At 45.9% G+C, this 19,422-nt stretch overlaps 1 protein-coding gene across 2 annotated transcripts in view; it reads left to right on the forward strand.

The window, feature by feature from the left end:
* The first annotated feature begins 13,103 nt into the window (after positions 1 to 13,103).
* Positions 13,104 to 19,422, forward strand: part of Map3k14 (mitogen-activated protein kinase kinase kinase 14) — a 42,603-nt gene continuing 36,284 nt past the window's right edge. The window contains exons 1-2 of one of the 2 annotated variants that reach the window (XM_027947040.2): positions 13,119 to 13,192; positions 18,415 to 18,542. The gene's annotated coding sequence lies outside the window, so the exon portion shown is untranslated. Of the gene's footprint in view, positions 13,193 to 18,414; positions 18,543 to 19,422 lie in introns of both variants that reach the window. The other variant, XM_027947039.2, reaches the window with a different exon arrangement.

Genomic DNA, 19,422 nt, shown 5'->3' on the forward strand with positions numbered 1-19,422 from the left:
CACAAAAAGAATGACTCATATGAAATGTAGATATAGGAACCCAATTTTCTTTGATTAAGCTAGATGTTAAAGGGATTTGCGAAGTAATGTCATTTCACTACTTTTTTGTTTTGGACAATATAGTTTTTTCATAAAGAATGTTATTTATATGGGCTGGGGTTGTGGTTCAGAGGTAGAGTGCTCCCCTAGCATGCATGAGGCACTGGGTTCGATCCTCAGCACCACATAAAAATTAAAAATAAAGATATGTGTCCACCTGTAACTAAAAACTAAATATCTTTTTTTAAAAATGTCATTTATATTAATATGTAGTAAATTCTTTTTCTTTAGGATTGAGCCCAGGGGCACTCTACCACCAAGCTAATATCCCAGCCCCTTTTATTCTTTTTTTGAGAGGTATCCTGGGGACTGAACTTGGGGACACTCAATCACTGAGCCACATCCCAAGCCCTATTTTGTATTTTATTTAGAGACAGGGTTCTCACTGAGTTGCTTAGCATCTCATTGTTGTTGCTGAGGCTGGCTTTGAACCTGCGATCCTCCTGCCTCAGCCTCCAAGCTGCTGGGATTACAGGCATGTGCCACCATCCTCGGCTTGTTATTTTGATGAATTTATATTTTTAATTTCTAATATCATAAATATCACTAAATATTTCAGTAGCATGCTAGAGTCAGCTTGCCCTGGCTTGGGGAAGTGATGGCAGGTTGCTATCTTGATCTTGGCCTCAGTAAAAGTATTTACACCGTAGAAATTGACAAGTGCTACAAATCAGGACTTTCCCTCAAAGAACCAATTATTAGACATTTAACAGCATAATACAGATATAATCTACATAAATAAAAGCTCTTTAGGGTCCTCAAAAAATGTTATGAGCTAGTCAAAAAGTTTGAGAGCTACTCAATTAGCACTTATGAAATTCTTCCATCAGTGCCTGGTACATGGCTGGTTCTCAGTAATTAATTGTGAGCTATTAATCACCAGATTTCAAAGCTTAAAGACTTAACCTTTAATGGATGACCTTTTTTTTTTTTTTTTTAAGCTGATGCTGCTGGGAATTGAACTCAGGGCCTCGTGAACTTTAGTCATGCACTCAACCACTGAGTTCTACACCCCTAAGCTCTGCCCTTATTTTTTGGTTGTTTTTGTTGGTTGTTTGGTTTTGTGGTACTGGGGACTAAACCAGGGACACCTTACCACTGATCTACATATCCAGTCCTTTTCATTTATTTTTAAATTTTGAGATGGTCTTGGTAAGTTGCATAGGGACTTGATAAATTGCCCAGACTGACCTCAAACTTGTGATCCTCCTGCCTTAGTCTCCCAAATTGCTGGCATGTGCCACCACACCCAATCTGGCCTTCCATATATATATATTTTTTTTTTTCGTGGTTGATGGACCTTTATTTTATTCACTTATTTATATGCAGTGCTGAGAATTGAACCCAGTGCCTTACACATGTGAGGCAAGTGCTCTACTGCTGAACCACAACCCCAGCCCCTGACCTTACCTTTTGGGGGGTATTTTCTAAGCTCCAAGATGCTCCTCTCATTGCCTGCTCACTCCCAACCCCTCCTTCAACCCTGGCTCCTCTTATCTCGCACCACAAAGTTTGTCTGCCTCTGGGTTTTAAGGTGCCACTCATGCTCTGTACTGTGTCCCAGAAAACAACCACTGGGAGACTTATTGCCACCCACTTGGCATGGGCAGCACACTTGTGAAATGCTCCATTTTACATTTGTTTGCATTTCCAACCACCGAGCTAATTGTTTGTGTCTTTAGCTAACAAGCTGTGGGTGATAACAGGTCCACTGTTGGTTGTGGGTGTTGCTCAGAGGCTCTGGCTTTGAGATCCTTGAAAGCTTGCTTGGGTTTGGTTGTTTCATCATATTATATTTTAAGAGAATTACTGGGCAAGCCTCAGCCAGATTATGCAAATCTGACTAAGTGTACTGTATAAAGGGCTCTGGCAGAAGCATCTCCAAACATCTCCAGAGCCAGGAATGACGATGAGGCTGGGCATTTGGAGATTCATTCCAGTGAAAGAGATTTTTCTAAAAGGATGTAAATGGGTGACAGTTTATTAAATAAGACAAAAAACTTTCCTGACCAGAAGCCCAGTGATATCTAAGCCTAAGAATTATTGAACAAATGATAAATAAAACAAAGGATAAGAAAATAAACTGCCTAGCCGGACACGGTGGGAAATGCCTATAATCCTAGCAGCTCAGGAGGCTGAGGCAAGAGGATCCGGAGTTCAAAGCCAGCCTCAGCAATTTAGCAAGGACCTAAGCAACTGAGAGAGAGACTTTGTGTCAAAATAAAACATGAAAAGGGCTGGGGATGTAGCTCTGTGGTTAAGCGCTCCTGGGTTCAATCCCTAGTAGAGAGAGAGAGAGAGAAAGAGAAGAAAAAGAAAACTTGCAAGGTGAAAATATGGAGGTGAGACCATTCCAACCCCAAAGTTGAGTGAGGATATACAAATAAACATCATTCAGGATAAAGAGCCTATCCTTTCTCCTTGCTTTGTTTAATTCAGTGGTTTTCTAACCTCAGTCATTTGAATATCACATCTGAGTTCCACCTATATGGTTATTTAACTTTTTTTCTAAATTGTGTCATCTTTTTAAAAAAATTATTAAATTAAATTAATTTACTTATTTAACCTTCATATTTCAAATGGACCCTTCATATTTTGAAAGGAAACTTCATACCCTATAGAGGGAACATCACTGTCATTTCCTATGTAAAAAAAAATCCAATAACAACCAAGTATTGTTATGAACTCTGGCTAGGCTCTTTTTCCGGCCAACATTCCAGCCCTGAGGCTAACACTCTCTGTCCGAAAGAGATTAGCAAGATATGAATACATCACCAGTAAAACCCACATCATGTACAACCTCCAGAATGAAGTCCTAATTAGAATAAAGTTATACTCCATGAATGTATGATATGTCAAAATACACTCTACTGTCATATATATCTAAAAAGAACAAGTTTTAAATTTTTTTTTAATAAAAGAGAGATTGGCAAGAGTCAGAGACAGGTATTAAGGACACATTGGCACCAAAGTGAAACTTTCTCACTTTTAAAGTGAGGCTTTCTTTTTGACTTAATTAGGATTAAAAGAAAGTGTGACCCACTTCTAGGAATTTATTTCATGGCTATTCTCCATTGTGAATCAGCTACATGATCGTAGTCACTGTAGTCACTGCCAGACCCTCTGAGCCTGGAGCCAGTCTGGTGCTCAGTAGGTACTTAGTAAATATCTGTTGACTGCATGGATTAATTAATATGCAAAATGAAACAGGCACAAGGATATTTACTCCAACAATTCTTTTTTATTTTTATTTTTATTTTTTTACTTTTTGGCGGACACAACATCTTTGTTTGTATGTGGTGCTGAGGATCGAACCCGGGCCGCACGCATGCCAGGCGAGCGCGCTACCGCTTGAGCCACATCCCCAGCCCACTCCAACAATTCTTTTTTTTTTTTTTTTTTTTTTTTTAATATTTATATTTTAGTTTTCGGCGGGCACAACAACTTTGTTTGTATGTGGTGCTGAGGATCGAACCCGGGCCGCACACATGCCAGGCAAGCGCGCTACCGCTTGAGCCACATCCCCAGCCCCCTCCAACAATTCTTACAGTAGGAAATAGCTGAAAACAGGTAAGTCCATTAACAGGGGACCAGGTAAATTATATTTCAACCTTACAGTGGAATAGTATACAGTGTTATAAAGAATGAGGCAGCTGTACATATAGCATGCGGAACTCACCGATGTGCTGATTGAAGTAAGCACAGTATAGAGCAGTTGTGTGTAGTATGCTTGCATTATTTTTTTTTATCTTTATTTTGTTTATTTATTCTTATGTGGTGCTGAGGATTGAATCCAGTGCCTCATGTGTGCAAGGCAAGCGCTCTACCACTAAGCCACAACTCCAGCCCCCTTGCATTATTTTTTTAAGAGGCTATATGAACATATGAGTTTGTAGACACATAAAATATATCTGGAAAAACACAAAAACAGGTACAAATAGTTGCTTCAAATGAGGGGAACCAGGGTCAGGAAGTGAGAGAAGCATGCCCTTCTGAAGTATTTACAAAGCACACTCATCAACTACTCAAGAAATGGGCACACGTAAACAAGAATTGGAAAAGAACTAGCTCAGCATGCGTTCCTATGTGACTTACAGTGTGGTCTAGCGCACGCTGGAGGACCCTGTGCCCCACTCTGGGGAGCCGTGGTTTATGGGAAGGCTCTGTCAGCATGGCGAGATTGTTGGAAGCACTCTCGCCTCCAGACAGGCGGCTTTGCTAATCTCCACATCTTAACACCCCAGTTTCCCTCCCCCCTAATTTAAGCATCCTTTATCTTAATTGGGTGAAACATATCTTGCTCCCGGGCCCATTAGCAGGAGTCACGCAATCCTTGACTGACATTCCTGGCATCCATTCACCCATTATGTCATTCATCCCCTTCCACAGCTTTCCCAGGCGAGGTCCTTTTCTCAGAAAATGGGAGTGGCGCTCCCGCGCACCCAGCTGCAGACCTGCCTCTTTCCTGTCTCCATGTGTTACCCAACCCTAATGAGCCTACACTTGAGACATTTTGAGGCTTTTGTCACTGTGGGATTTCATCCTATGGCTACTTTTGACTGTTGGGCATCCTCAAGTTGGCTAAATCCTTCAAATCACTGTTCAACCAGTCTCACATGTCACAGACCCAGCTCCAGGGGCTTAACCATGTAGCCAGAAGCTGAAGGTGGACATCCCTGGTCATTTGATGGTTCCAGGAGGCTACCAGGGGCCCAGAGCCTGTAGAGCTTTCTGCTCTGCTATCACAGAAGGAGGTTTTCATTCTTATGCTGAGACACTGGCTGCTACACCTCCAGGCACCTGGTCCACATTCCAGACAGAAGGAAGGGCATAGGGCCAAAGGCAAAAATACCAAAAGGGTACGTGCCAGCTGATTGGCCCCTCTAACTGACCCAGAGACATCCACCTCCACTTATGTCGCTGGTCAGAATTGTCACATAGTCACCCTAACTACAAAGGAGCTGAGGAAGCATTTCAAACCAAGCAGGGTTACCACTATGAATAAAATCATAATTCTGATAATAAAGGAGAAATTGGATATCCCATAAGCAAAAGATTGTGTGTGTGTGTGTGTGTGTGTGTGTGTGTTTGGTATTGGGGATTGAACCCAGGGGTGCTTAACCACTGAGCCACATCCCCAACCCTTTTTAAATTTTTCTTTAGAGACAGGGTCTCGTTCAGTTTCTTAGGGCCTCACTAAATTGCAGAGGCTGGCTTTGAACTCGAGATCCTCCTGCCTGAGTCTCCAGAGCTGCTGGGATTGCAGGCATATGCCTCTACACCAGACAAAAGACAGTGTTTTAACCTAACATTGATTAGCTTTTTGTCAGCATAGCTTATCCACCTCAAGAGCTGACACACTTCTGGAGAGCAGGGAAGATGTATCTTATTTTCATATCTTTCACACTTTTAGCATAGAGCTGGAACTGAACATTGGACATATTTGGGGGTCATAGTAGGGGAGTAAGTTTAACTAGAACCTAAGATGGAACCTGGGAAACCAATAGAAACAGACTTCTGAAGTGGCTGACAATAAGGAGCCACAACAAGTTCTTGATTAGAGGAATGGTTTTCAAATCAATTCAATTAAACAACTGAATACCAACTCACCATATGGTGATTATAAACTGAATACCAACTCACCATATGGTGATTATAAGCTGCCATCAAGGTGTATACTACTGTGTGTTAGGAAAGATAAGGCAGGCAAATAAATAACTGGAAAATGTGATCCCTGGAGAGGAGGCATTTCGCTGGGGGCTGCATGATCAGGTATGATTTGACAGGCAGAGGCAGGGGACTGGGAGGCGGGGTACACTTGGTCTGCAGCCTTGGGTATGGATGATCCAAGAGGTATTTCAGAAGCTTATCTGCAGGGAAGCTGTGAAATTTTTCCCCCCAAAAAAGGTGAGTTGGGGCTATACTGGGAGGACATTGAGAGCCAGATAGTAAGCTTCAACTTCATACCGAGGCAATGGGGAGCCATTGAAAGTTTTGAGCAAGGGAGTGACGCAGGAAAGATTGGATGTAGGAAAGATTGACTAGGAAATTAAAGGAAGAAAGAGGGAAAGGTGAGCTCTCATGAGGGCATTAGCAGGAAGGGGAGATGAAGGTAGAGCAAAGACAAAGGGATGATGGAGATCAAGTCAACGAGGCTTGGGATCAGACAGCAAGAAGGGCCTGGGGCTGGAGGTGACAACATTCACATACAGAGGGCAAGGAAGAGTTTGGGGGACAAGGTAGAGTTGAAGGTGCCAAGTGAGTAGAGGGCGGAAGATGGGCCCATGGAAATTCTGGTTTTGAGCTCAGAAGTGAAGTGTTGGTTTGGAGGTCAATCACTGAGAGATGTAAACGAAGGGACAGAGGAAGCTCGGATACACGAGGTCCAAAGCCAGCTCTCCTCCTCTGCATCCCAGAATCCTCTCTCCTGCTATGGCTCATGACCTCAGGAGCAGCAGCGAGGCCCACCCCTCCCTCCCCACCCACACCCTGTCTTTCTACTCACTCACTCAATACTGAACCTCTCTTTTCCGTCTCTGTCTCAGCTCCACTCCTTGCCTCACTTGCCTCGGCCGCCTTGTCCCCATGCCTTTGCCTTGTTACTTCTCCTGCTCGGATGTCCTTTCCACCTCATTCACCTGGCTCACCACTAGTGCATCTGGTAGCAATCAATTCAAGCATCACCTCCTCCCTGAAGCCTTCTTTGATCTCTTCTATGTGTTCCCTCCACATTGTATCGTAGACATGCCCGTCTCCCCTGTTGAGACCCATTCATGACTTATTCATCTCTCTGTGTCATCAGGGCCTAGTCAAATGCCTGGCACATAGTAGGTGCTCCATTAATGTTTATTGAATGATTCTATGAAGCCAGGAGTGGATGAGAACTCCAATAGAGAGAGTGTAGAGAAGAAGGGGCTCAAGACTGAAAGTTGAAGACTTCTTTCATTTTTTTAAAATATTTTTTAGTTGCCAATGGACCTTTATCTTGTTTATTTATATGCAGTGCTGAGAATTGCCTCACACATGCTAGGCAAGGCTCTACCACTGAGCCCCAGCCCCAGCCCCTAAGCTCTCTGAATTTTAAGAATGGGAGAAAGAAACAGAAAGAGAAAGCACAATCTCTCAGAAGCCTTGGGAAAAGGATTGGCTCAAAATGCCAGGGATTGCTGGGAATACTTTCGCCTCTTTAACGTCCCTCTTCTTTCAGGTGACAGGTCCTGGATTCCCTCTCTGAGCACCCCCCCCGCCCCCCGACTAGCTTAGTGGAACAATATGACCTTTATCCTTTCCCACCCTGTATCTGTGCTGATCCTGGGCTGTGTGCCCTCTGCACTGCAGGTGACTGACCCCTGCAGTCTCCTGGCCCAGTGAGAGGCTTTGGCCAGAAACTAGAAGGCCAAAGGAAAGGAGAATCTGGGTTTTCTCCCCATCCCTCCTGGTCTTGAGAGAAGCTGTGGAAGTGGGTGTGTCTGCCCTGTGGTTTCAGCTCCTTCCAGGTGACCCTGGCCCCCAAAGGGGAATAAAGGGCCCAGCCCCTCCCACCAGGGGGCAGTAGTGGATTCCTGGTTCCTTTGGCATCTTCTGGCCTTCTCCACTTTTCTATCCCCTGTGACTTGTTCCCTACATTAAATTCTGTTCCCCTGGTTGGATCCTGCCTGACACAGTACTGTCTATCCCTCCTGGGACTATCCTTGCCACCCTGAGGATGACTTAAGTTCTCATCTGCAGGTACTTGCTCAAGGTCTGCCCACCCACTAGACTGGAGGCTCCCTAAGGGCAGGGACTGATCTAGAGGTTCTTTGCTCCCTCCCCAGAGCCTGACACAGGGATGCTCAGGGTGTCCCATTTTCAGCTGCAGATAAGAACTGAGACGAGGTCATCTGCTAGGGGCAGAGAGTGGGTATCCACGGAAGGAAGGGATAATGGGCAGAGACCAGACTGCAAGGGGTACACTCAAGTGGGAGACCAAGCAGACACCTGGAAACAGCATAAGGAAGCCAAGACAGGGGAGGTTTTATTCATTTCTTATTTCTAGGCTGGGGAGCTTGGTTGTATTTTCAGGTGAGAAGGAAAGGGCAAAGGAAGGAAGATGAAGGGCGCCAAGGGCACCCATGTTGTAGGACTGGAGATGCTGGGGCTTTGGGTGGAACAATTTGACCAAAGTGTCTCTTAGGAGGATTAAATCACCAGAAGGGTTGAGGATGACATGGAAAGGAAACAATCAGTGGGGAGGTGAGTTAGGAAGAGAAAACCAGTCAGGAAACAAGAAGAATTTGAATCTGGCCAGCTCCCTAAGAAGGCTCCAAAATCTAGGGGAGAAAGGTCTCAGAAAGCTAGGTCCAGGACCCAGTCTTGGTAAGGTCATCTTTGCCCAGTGCCCCACAAAGTATCCCACCTAAGCAGCTCCACCCTTGGCCAAAATTGGCACCTCTCCTCCTTGTCACCTACATCCCATGGCTTCTTCTCTCCTCCACTAGCTGAATGGTTCATGGTGCTTCTTCCATCTCTCTGTGTGGGGTGAGTTTGGTGGGCAGTAGGCAGGGGCTAGAGTCAGCATGCAGTGGTGTGCTGGTGAGTGTTTTACAACCAGGTTGGGGAGCGAGTAGCCCTGCTTGCACTGTTTGCCAATTTCCATGGTGTAAATACCCACCAAGTCCACTATTGAGTTACCAACCTGAGGTCACAGATTGCAGAACAGGAAGAGAGCTGCATAATACTCCCGCCTGCCTCCCTGACCACCCTGTTTCTAGACCACCATCATCCCAGACCTCTGGAATGATGGCAGTGACAGGATGGGTCCAAACTGAGGATGGCAGCAATGGCACCATAATGGTAGACTTGGGTGGGCCCTTGATGGAGAAGGTAAAATTATTTCTCCTCCAGAAACATCCATCTCCATCTCATATCTCAGCCTCACATCTGAATTCTTCTCAAGTGAAACAGGATCTCACAGGAATGTGGGGCCTAAGATCCCAAGGCCCTCGAATGATTCACCAGCCACTTTCTCACTGGACACGGCTGGACACCATAAACTGTGCTGACTAAGGCAGTAAAAAAACAGAATATAATTTCCTTTCTCCAAGGTAAACAGAAAAGGAAAAAATGGTCCAAGGGACCGAATTCTCTCATGAATGCATCAGGCTTACACACTCTTCCACAGAACTGATGGACAGTTGGCTTCTTGAAGCCCAAAGTCTCTTTGTGGAGTTCTGCAGGCAGGAGGACAGGGGCTCTGGAGTCACACCAGGTATGAATATTGGATCTCCTATAATAGCAAAGTAACCTTGGGACATTCACTTCTTTCTTAGCTATAGCTTGCTCACCTGTAAAATGAGAAAGATGGTAATAGTACCTACTCTATGAATTCAGACTGTAGGAGTTTTCGACTGGATGCAAACTTGCTCCCTTGGGGACATTTGACAATGCCTGAAGACATTTTTTGTTGTTCCACAGTATGGATAGAGGAATGCTACTGGTATCTATCTAGTGGAAAGAGTCCAGGAAAGCTCTGAAACATCCTACAACACCCAGGATAGACCCCTTTTAACAATGAGTTATCCAACCCAAAACATCAATTATGCCAGGTTGAGAGAGCCTGGCGTAGAGAGAATATTCAGTGAGGTTAAATGTAGGAAGCACTAAGCATCTGGCTCAATTTACTTTTTATCACTACCTGAAGGAATATATAAACTCAGGTTGAGTTACCAACCTGAGGTCATAGATTGCAGAATAGGAAGAGAGCTGCATAATACTTTTTTTTAATATTTATTTCTTTTTTAGTTATTAGCGGACACAACATCTTTGTTTGTATGTGGTGCTGAGGATCGAACCCGGGCCGCACGCATGCCAGGCGAGCGTGCTACCGCTTGAGCCACATCCCCAGCCCCAAGAGCTGCATAATACTACTGCCTTTATATATATTAGATGGACACAATACCTTTATTTTATTTTTATGTGTTACAGAGGACCAAACCCAGGGCCCCACACAGGCCAAGCAAGCACGCTACCACTGAGCCCCAACCCCAGCTCCCTGGCTTAATTTCTCAAGCTCTCAAAAAAAACCCGAAGAGGCCATTCTTTTGGAGTAGCACAGCCTCAACCTTCTATTTTCAGACCTGAAATAGATGGGATGTGAAACCCCCTGAGTACTGAGAACCTAGTTCACTGCTCAAGGCGTGAGTCACCTTGTAAATGCCAATTATTTTATTTAAAGCAGGGCCAAGGCTGCACAAGTGACTCAGGGCTAGAAGCCTTCCCAAGTTGTTGTGACTTAGGCCAGGAGGAAGTCATTTTGCCCTGAAGCTCTCCTTCCAGAGGGTGTGTAAGGATTTCAAGACTCAAACACCCCAGTGCTCCCTCCCAAGGGCTGTCAGATTGTTTTGTCTCACCCCACAAGCAATGAGGCTTGAAAAAAGACCTGAGAAAAGCAGTCAAAAAGAAGTCCCATTTGTCCCAAATACTTTCTTTACTAGTATGTAGTGGTTGTTCCTCCCCTGACACCTGACCTGAAATTCTTTCTCTGGAATTGCAACTTCTGGTTAAGAGCCAGGCTCTCTCATTAACATGCATTAGTATTCATGCATAGGTTTAAAAAGAGGAAAATCCAGATGGGAGAGGTGGGGCATGCAGGGGAGCCAGGACCAGAGAAGGGTCAAGGGAAGCTGGGTAAGGCACTGGTGTTACCGCTGTTGACCGGTGACGAGTCCTTGCTTCCCCAATGTTGAAGAATAACACCAGAGAAGCACACCAAGGCAAGGTCAGAGTGGAAAATTAGAAGTTTATTAAAGGACAGCAGAAAAGACTTCTCCCGGAGGAAGAAGGGGACCCAAGAGGTAGAATCTGTTGAAGGGCGAATGTGTTCCCCTTTTTATAGTTTTATAGTGATGGAATGTAGGTGGGAAGGCCGGAGGGGTGGGACACAGGTGGGCCAAAGAAGTAATCTGGGCAGGAAGGACTTCTGAGGCAGCATCTTCAAGTTTGCTCTTCTTTAACACTTCTTTGGATGGGCTATCTTCAAATCTGCTGGGGCTGTTCATTAACATTTCTTTGGGATGGGCTATCTTTAAATCTGCTGGGGGCTGTTTTCTGGACTTCATTAACATTTCAAGAGTTGCTCAACTTTTCCAGGGATTCATTCTCATGGCCTCCATTTTAGATTTCACTCGATATTAGACCCGGTTTACCTAACTACACTGACTACCTAATTTTAAATCTGGCTTCACTGGGACACTGGGTGTCCTAAAGAAGGGTGAAAAAGGGAGAAGGCAAAAGCAAGCCAGGAAGTGCCTGCACAATCTGGGCCTGTGCCCACATCTTTCCGGAGAAGTGCTGCACCCAGAGGCCAACAGGTGATGGGAGGGACCATACAGGCACCTAAGACCTGATACCAACCTGAACATCTGACCCAGCTCCACCCTCTCCTTGAGTCACTGAAATGAAAAAGCCTGGGAATGGAAGGAGTTGTAGGGACCCCCAAGTCCAGCTTCCTTCTTGCCCACCATCTCCCAGCAGGTCACAGGCAGAGCCAGAATATGCCCCAACGACTGTTTGGCTCCAGAGCACAGGCTCAATGTGACCCCCAACCTGAAATGTTTCGGGGGGGCCAGTCATGATATAAGGTTGAGTGGGTTGGGAATAAGATAACCATCTGGGGACTAGGAGACTGTAGGCTCTAGTCTAAGGCATTCAAATACACACACACAAAAGGGCCAGCCAAATAAAGCATATTTCTGACCTAGGTGAGTGGGTGAGGCCCTCAGGTTGTGAGTTTTCAACAACTACCTGAAGGAATGTGTAGCCCCCTAAATCAGATGTCTGCCGAGTACAAATCTCCAGAAAGAGGCTTTAGGACTGTCTGCAAAGTGGTCTCCAGCAAATGGTGGCGTGGCCTTGGCTCAAACCCTTCCAGAGATGGAGTGCTCATTACTTCTCAAGCCAGCCCCCACACCTGCAGGAGACCCCTGATGGAGTCAGGAAGCCTAGGGTAGGAATCCCTCATTATGACAACGTAAAATCTGAAATGTTTATGGAAATCAATTCAAGACCACTGCGGAAACATTAGCAAATACTGGAAAAGTAAAACTATCTATACGTTCCGTACTTCCCCCTCCTTCCAGCCCCACTCTGAAAGTGGCACTGTTGATACCTCAGTGTATACTCAAACTCTATCTTCTCATTTATGTAAAAATCTCTTGTCTCTGGCTCTGTGGCCTGTAAATTCAAGTGGTGATGCTTCGTGCAGCACTCACACCACACTGCTTTTCCAGCAGCCTAAAGGGGATATACCACGCCACAAGCACGCTTAGCCCTGGGTTTCAACACACGTGGTCTGCCCTGTGCAGGCCCCTGGCTCCCCAAGCTTCTCTAAAGACAGGCAGTGTAACCTTCTTACTCATCTTCAGGGACTCTACAGTGCCAGCCACACAGTAAGTGCTCGATAAAAGTATTTCCAACCAGACCACCCACCACCCCCGCCACAACAGCCCCGCCCTCTCAGCAGAGGGAGAAAACGAGACCCGGGAGGTGAGCGCCTCTCCATCTCTAGGGTAACCGAAGTTAGAGCTGGGAGTGCCCACGCATGCGCACAGTCGCCCTTCCTTCCCGTAACCTCAAGAAGAATGCAACCGGTTTAAAAAAAGAGTGCCAGAATCCGAGTGCGCATGTGTAGTTACAACAACACCAAGGCCGCCTCTGCCTTCTGTAAATCGGTCGGCAATCTCCTCTATAAATCTTGACCGGAAATAGTGCCCATTTCTGTAAACTTGACCTCGTTAACCAATCGTTGCTGGGGAGAGGAATGACAGCAGACCGTGATGGGCCGTCTCATTGGCTGGTTTGGGATACTGGGCGGGGCCAAGGGTCGTGGTGTGGCCAAAGAAAGGAGGCTCCAAAGCCCGGCAAAGTCGCAGCCGTGGGGGGAGGCGTGGCCCCGGGGATGGCCAAGAAGGTGGAGAGGGGGTGGGGCGCGGTCCCGGGGCGGGGCCGGGGCGGGGCGATCGTGGGCTCAGAGCACTGCGTTCGGCGGCCGGCGGCGGGAGATCGCTGGCCAGCGGCACGCCACACTCGCTTGGTTGGGGAGATCGGCGCTCAGCCGGTAGGTGACTGGGCGGGGCCGCGGTACCTGAAGCTGGGCACCGAGGGAGCGACCGGGATGGGTCGTCCCCCAGTCCCGGGCCGGGCTGCGGCCTGGCCCGCCGCGCGGTAACGGGGAGGATCAGTAGTCCGGCATTGGCTTTCGGACCCACTCGCGCCGGATCCTGGACGCCCGGGCTGTCCGCCCGCGCGCCTTAGCACGCGCTGCCAGCGCCGCAGTCGCCCGGAGCCTGCAGGCCGCGCACCTCCGCAGGCCACACGTTCGACTCGATCACGCATAGGGGCGCTCTGCTTCCCCTTCCCCAGTACCCTTGCTGCCGTGCGCAGCTGCCCCAGCACCAGGTCCGCCCCTCATGCTTTGCGCCCTGAATGACCCCCTGAAGAAGTGCGCACTCCCACCTGTTCTGGCCTTCCCTGGGAAGTGCTTGATGTCACACCCCATCAACGGCCACCCGCAGCATCCTCCCTTCTCGCTGACCGCGACCCATCGGGACTTTACCTGTCGGTTCAGATGGAAGCCCATCATGGCTCTGGCAACTTGCAGCCATTGGGCACCAGGCAGAAAGAGGCCAGTTGTACAGTGCAGATGCCCACCTGCCCAGGAACCTCATTGTTGCTTGCTAACTTCAGAAAAAGTCTTTCCTTCCAAGTTGAAGTTAAAATGTTGCTCTCAGCCCTCAAGGGTGGACTGGGGTGTGAATGAATTAATGTGAAGAGGATGAATGGAGAAAAGATACAGAAATCAGTGGTGTCAATGACAAAATTATTTTTGTTAACTAGAGACAGTGAGCACCAATGACCGATTAAGGACTCTAAAAATGAATGAAATTAAATGATGAGATGGAACCATGACGCAAAATAGCAGACTAAAGTTTATTCCAGGAAAAATGTTGAAAACCCTGTGACTAAAAAAATAGTCTTTCTAAAAGATTAAAGGAAGATAGTATCTTAATATTAGTAATGCATTTTTTTTGCTTATTATCTTCATACCTGTAATCTTTTCCCTTCAGCCCTTTGTGTTCTATGATTGTCCAGTTTTATTGGTGAGGTACCTGAGGTGATAGGCATACATCTTGCCTGATGCCACTTAGCTAACTGAGAGTGGGTGTCTCAGACTCCTAAATCGGGACCATGTAATAGCATTCAGATGGAGAAAGGATGGAGAAATGTTTGGTGTGAATTTATACTCTTAATTGAGAGGACTCTTGCAAGATGCTTGTTGCTTAAGATGTATTTCAATTTTCTCTTGATGTTTCTAAAGTATTGTCAAAGTGAGTTTTTGGAGTGAAGCCAGGCTTCTGAGTTTCTCAAACACCTTTGAGACATCCTCATTTATCTGGAAGGGTGTGATGAACTTCTCAGAAGATGTCAAAAGTTAGGGTGTCTGCCTTTAAGTTTAGAAAGAAGTACCCAAGTATATGTACCCAGAAATATAATATGTACCAGTTTGTGAAATCAGACAGCAATAAGCTGCTAAGCTTTAGGTCATCTTCTGATTGTTTTCTGATTATAAGGAGCAGTTCTGAAGGGGGTTTTTGCCTCTGGTGTTGTCTGTTAGAGTTTGTGGGAGCGGCACCACCGAGACCCTGCCAAATGAGCCTTCATCTATTAAACAAAAATGTCTGGTTGAGCCGTTTCGCCTCAACAGATGGTAGTTTGGTTCCTCATTTTGGTCTCCTGGTGAACACTGACTCCTTTGTGATCTGCTTGGAGTGTTTATCTATCACTTAATGCTGAGAAGAGGGCCAGCCCTGATTGGTTGTCCAGCCCTAGGTGACTGTTGTGAGCTTTTTGGTAAGTGATAAAGAATCATCTCTGGCTAGGATTTGGTGAGAGACCTGTAGAGGTGAAAAAGAGATAGAAACTTTATCAGAGGTTGTTTACTTGGGTTTTGACCCCTCTTAAGAGTGTTGTATCACTTTGGTCTGTCAGTTTTAGTTTCCTATTTTCTTCCTGTCTCAGTGGACAGCACATGGACTTTCCTAAGAGGCCCGCCTGGCTTGTGAAGAGCTGACAGATTCATCCTGGTTAGCTTCACAGATTTTCTTTCTGGGTAAAAGCAGAAATCTTAAAACTAAATTCTGTCCTAAATAAAAGGTTGCAATCAGCTTGATACACATACAACCAGTATATTTCTACTGATGGCTTCCATCATCTCATAGCTGTTTTTTTTTTTTTCCTGGCAAAAGGTTAAAATGCAACTAAAATTATGCTTTCGTGATTAATAAGTCACTACCGCAGTTGTGTCTGATGCTTCCTGTTTGCCCCATTTTAGTATTTCAGTTAAACTGGAAACATCTGAGCATTATAGGCACTTTTGATGGCACCAGTGTGAAACTGGTGGAGAGGAGGACAATTCAGGGAGTGGATTGGGGAGCCATATGGATAAGTCAGCCCTCTGGGCTGGGCATACCAAGATCCCGAATAAGGGAAAGGAATGGGGGCTGAGCGTCCTCCCTGGGTCGGGTGAGCATTTAAAGTGTGAGAGCTCCGAGTTGACTTGGTGCTGCTGACAGCAATAGATTAGAAAGGGAAGGCCAGATAGGCGTGTGCGGAGATTGTATAGGAGAGCATTTCTGCTGCACTGGGGACATTAAGGTGCGGGGTCCTTAGCTCTGGGCTTATTTTACTGCCCAAGTGACAATGCAGAAAAAGTAAGTTTTCCTCAGTGGCCTGTGTATTCTTCTTTGTATTCTGGTTTAAAAGATCCTCTTTCCTTCTTGCTGCTTTAAATCTTTATTTATTTTATTTATTTATTTATTTATACATACATATTGCAGATTGAACCCAGGGGTGCTCTACCACTAAACTATATTCTGAGCCCTTTTTGTTTTTGATTTTGAGACAGAATCTTGCTAAGTTGCCCAGGCTAGTCTCAAGCTTGCAATCTCAGCCTCCCAAATTGCTGGGATTATGGCTGTTTGTTTTACATTCTTTAATCCCTTAGCACCCTGTTAAAAACCCCTTGAAATATGTGCATCAGGAGTAATTTTGTAGCCAGTCTTTATATTTTCTTACAGTGCTTATATGAAGAAACAGAGATTAGAAAAGTGAAGCCAATAAAGAGAAATAGAGTAGACAAGATTACTCAGGGAATCAATGTCTTGCCCAGGTCTAAACTCACTTTTTCTGACATCTAATTCCTGTCAACTGCTTTTTCTAACTTGCTCAAGAAAGGATCAGGATTTGTGTTTGTTTGTTTTTTCCCAAAAACGTGACAATGTTTGAACCTAACTAAACCAAGCCAACTTTTCTATTGTAGCAATTATATAATTGATATATATAGTCAATTTTCTATTGATTGATATTGTTAATTATTCAAGGGCTAAAAGATAAATAGCCTATTATCTGGACAAGTCTGCCTATGCCCATTTATTTCCCAGAAATTAAGACAGAGAGGTCAAGTGATCTGTTCAAAGCAATAGAGCCATTCCCCGTGTCCCTGTGTCAAGTGTGGTAGTTTTGGGCTGTCAGCACACACAGACTGGGGGAGGCGGGGTCTGCTGCTGTCTGCCTGTGTGTCCTCAGGCAAATTGCTTCACTTCTCTAAGCATTGGGTGCCTGGTCTGTAAATGGGATAGGATACTTCATGGACAATTTTAAACAGAAAAAAACAGAGGTGGTACTATAGTGTTTTGCTCAGTGCCAAATTGTTGTTGTTGTTAGTGGTAGTAGTCGTTGTAGTAATAGCAGTAGTAGTAGTTGCTGATTACTACAGTGTGACTAGACCTGTTTTCTGTAAGATGATGTCAAGAAGAGTCAGATTGCCTGACAGGACAAGGAGTCATTTTCTCAGTAGGACCTCCAGGAGGCTGTTTCTCCGGCCTAGAGGTTTCAGCTGTCAACCAGTCTTACACTAAATTCTGCCCTTACCACACTCTAAATGAGCCTTAAAAGGCCCAGGCTCTGTGCTGTCATAGTTGGCGATCCTAAGCAGTGGGCACCATCAGGGCTTCCCAGGACTTCCAGCCTCTGGCAGAGCTGGGCCTGTCTAGGGACTTCCTGCTGTCCTGCATGTAGCTAAATAGGTTCCAGCACTAACACTGAGGTGGAAAAAAAAAAAAAAAAAGAATGCTGTGTGGATATAAGTCAACAAGGACTTGATCTTTTGGAGGTGGGAGGCAACATTTGGTTCTGTAGGGTAATATTCCCACCACCACTTGACACCCCAGACCACCCCCTCTTTCTCCCTTAGAAAAATATCTTATCAGCTTATCTCCACTACTAGGTCTGGGAGCCCTGGATCTGTAGAGTCAGGACTTATAGATTTCCCTTAAATTCTCACAAGAAAAAAAATATATATATTAGACTTTAAATTTTTTCTTCTCCCTGAATATAAAACAAAAATATAAACTCCCACCAGATGGATGTTCCCTTTAAATAACATTTTGTTTTCTCTTGGGGAAGCTGACTTGATGGCCGAAGAGTCATTTCTAAAGTGAACCTAGTTTTTAGAAAAAATAGATCACCGGATGTCAGGCTTCATGTGGAGCTCGGTTCAGATGAAAATGAAAGCAGCAGGCTCGCAGCAGCCCTCCCTTGACTTCAGGCTGGAGGCGAGAGGCAGTGTTTGGACCCTGCTCAGTCACTGGCTGGCCCCACACTGCATTTGATAGGTGCCTTAGTCATTTTCCAAGCAGCTTTGCTTAGGTGAGCAGAGCACTTTCTCTGGAAGGTGAGTCACCCGTGCAGGGGTGTAGGTGACGGGTGATTTGTTCCCCAGCACAGTTGCAGAGGAAGTCCTGAGCAGACCTTGTTGAGAAGCTCTCTGCCAAAGATCACTCTCATTCCAGCCCAAGGGCTAGGAGGCATGGAGCAGGAAGCCAGCGGGAGGCTCTGGGCTTGCTGACTGAAAGATGGCTCCCCTGGCGGGGGGTCATGTGAACAAGGCACAAAGCCCAGGTCAGCAGTGTCCCTGTGCTCCTGAGTTGAGCCACCTTGAGGGTGGAAAATGGCCCACTTCCAGGGACAGTCAGCAAAGCAGCAGGAGGGGAGCTTTGGCCCCAGGGAGCTGGGAAATCCCTTGGCAGAAAGCAAAGAGATACAAACTGTACTTTGATATGAAAGACCTTTTGGGGAACCCTCTCCCCACTGCCTTCCTTCTAACTACCTGAGTTGGAGGCTTGCAAGAGCTCTGGTGATTGGAGAGGCTAGATTTCACCCTGACCTTGGGAAACTTTTGGAATTCTAAGCCTGCCTCCACCTGGTTGTTTGCGTTTCCAGGTCCAGTGTTTAGACTCAGAAAGAAGGGGCAGGTGGAACACCTGAGCCATCCTTCCCTCCGAGTTTCTGGTGGCTGCAGCTTCTGCTGACTCTTTTCCCACTAAAGTCACCATCAGGTGTCCATCAAGGTAAAGGTTTGTTCATATTCTCTGTACTTGATTAATGCGGTTGGTGTTGAGTTGCACTGCTGATGGGTCAGGGACATCTATAAGCACAAGGTGGCCTTGACTTTATGGAGCTGCAACAGAGGAACTGTTATTCCCTAGCAAGTGTTCCAGTTTCCTGTCTCAGTCACAGACTCCTCCCCAGCTCCAGTGCCCACACTCCACCAGTCTAGCCTAACCAACCGTCACTTTGGGCTGGCATGGCTAATATTCTTAGACCCTAACTACTCTGTTAAGAAAATGGTTAGGCCAGGCACCATGGTGCATGTCTGTAATCCCAACAGCTCAGGAGGCTGAGACAGGAGGATCGCAAATTGAAAGCCAGCTTCAGCAATTTTATGAGGCTCTAAGCAACTTAGCAAGACTCTCTCTCAAAATAAAAAATAAAGTAAGTGCTGGGGATGTGGCTCAGTGGTAAGCACCCTGGGTTTAATCCCTGCTACCAAAAATAAAAAAATCAAAATTTAAAAAAATAAAGAAGAAAGAACTATTAGCATTTGTACCCTCCCTGTTTTGCAGAAGACAAAATGGTGGCCTAGAAAAACTGAGCCAGTTGCCAAAAGATGCCCAGCTAGTTAATGGCCGAGCCTGAACTAAAACCTGGGCTCCTTTGAGCTGGGCTTTGCTGCCACTGGTCAAAGGAACTACTGCTGGATCAGGAATTTTATTTTGTTAACCAGCTCCTCCTTTTATTTCCTCACATCAATCCTGTCTCTCTCAGCCTTCCTTCAAGCTCCACCAGGCCTAGAAAGGGTGGAGCCCAGCAGCTGCTGCCCTGTGTCTAAGAAAAAATAAACAAAAAGCTATTTATTTGGCACTCTCTTGTATGACGAGCTTTATGTAA

Source organism: Marmota flaviventris, chromosome 17 (genome assembly GCF_047511675.1).
Source record: "Marmota flaviventris isolate mMarFla1 chromosome 17, mMarFla1.hap1, whole genome shotgun sequence".
In the NCBI taxonomy this organism is placed as follows: Eukaryota; Metazoa; Chordata; class Mammalia; order Rodentia; family Sciuridae; genus Marmota; species Marmota flaviventris.